A 1,657-nucleotide genomic window follows, 5' to 3' on the forward strand; every position below is an offset into this window, starting at 1 on the left:
GCACTGTTGATTGCCGGCAAAACATTGAGATACCTGGTTTTTAAATTCTGGTAAATCCAAAACTCGTCTGAGATTCATGAAAGTTGGTATGCTATCATGGAGCGGCATCAACATGCCGTGGTGAAAATTTTTGTCCCATTTGGGACAGGTTTGGGTATAAGCTTCTCACAAACCAGAGCTTCTCACAACAAGCATGATGGTTCCGATAGGGAACGTACCACTTTTGGGGACGGGACGATATCCGTTACCTCTTATTGCTTTCAAAAATTTCTAGTGTCAACATAGAACAACAGGAGCGTTGTGTTTAATCTTGGAATTTTTCAGGGTTCGTTTGGCCTTTTTTATACATTAATTGGGTTTTCTAGGCATTTTATGTGCATAATTCAAATTTGAACTACAAGCTCATGCTCCAATGCACCAAAGTTGGTTGAAAAATCACAGGTGTGTCCTTGGGTGAATTTCTAGGTCCCATGCAAGAGATGGGAATGAAATTCAAACACCAGGGCACTGTTGATTGCCGGCAAAATGTTGAGATGCCTGGTTTTTAAATTCTAGTAAATCCAAAACTCGTCTGAAATTCATGAAACTTGGCATGCTATCATGGAGCGGCATCAACATGCCGTGGTAAAAAATTTGTCTCATTTGGGGTAGGTTTGGGTATAAGTTTCTCACAAACCAGATCTTCTCACAACAAGGATGATGGTTTCGATAGGGAACGTCCCACCTTTGGGGACGAAACGATATCCATTACCTCTTATTGCTTTCAAGAATTTTCTAGTGTCAACATAGAACAATAGGAGTGTTGTGTCAATTTTTGTGATTTTTCATGGTTCGTTTAGACATTTTTACTCATTAACTGGGTTTTCTAGGCATTTTATGTGCATAATTCAAATTGAACTACAAGCACATGCTCCAATGCACTAAAGTTGGTTGAAAAATATAATATGTGTCCTTGGGTGAATTTCTAGGTCCCATGCAAGAGATGAGAATGAAATTCAAACACCAGGGCACTGTTGATTGCCGACAAAATGTTGAGATGCCTGGTTTCTAAATTCTAGTAAAACCAAAACTCGTCTGAAATTCATGAAACTTGGCATGCTATCATGGAGCGGCATCAACATGCCGTGGTAAAAAAATTGTCCCATTCGGGGTAGGTTCGGGTATATGCTCCTCACAAACCAGAGCTTCTCACAACAAGCATGATGGTTTCGGTAGGGAATGTCCCACCTTTGGGGACGAAACGATATCCATTGCCTCTTATTGCCTTAAAAAATGTTCTCGTGTCAAGATAGAACAATAGGAGTGTTGTGTCAATTTTTGGGATTTTTCGGGGTTCGTTTGGACATTTTTATGCATTAACTGAGTTTCAATGCATTTATGTTCATAATTAAAATTTGAACTACATGCACATGCTCCAGTGCATAGAAATTGGTTGAAAAATCAAATATGTGTCCTTGGGTGCATGCTTAGGTCCCATGCAAGAAATGGGAATGAATTTCAAACACCAGGGCACCGTTGATTGCCGGCAAAACATTGTGATGCCTGGTTTTTAATTTCTAGTAAATCCAAAACTCGTCTGAAATTCATGAAACTTGGCATGCTATCATGGAATGGCACCCGACATGTTGTGGCATTTTTCGTGTCCATTTTGAGAGAA

The sequence above is a fragment of the Triticum aestivum genome, chromosome 7D (assembly GCF_018294505.1).
Source record: "Triticum aestivum cultivar Chinese Spring chromosome 7D, IWGSC CS RefSeq v2.1, whole genome shotgun sequence".
Classification (NCBI taxonomy): domain Eukaryota; kingdom Viridiplantae; phylum Streptophyta; class Magnoliopsida; order Poales; family Poaceae; genus Triticum; species Triticum aestivum.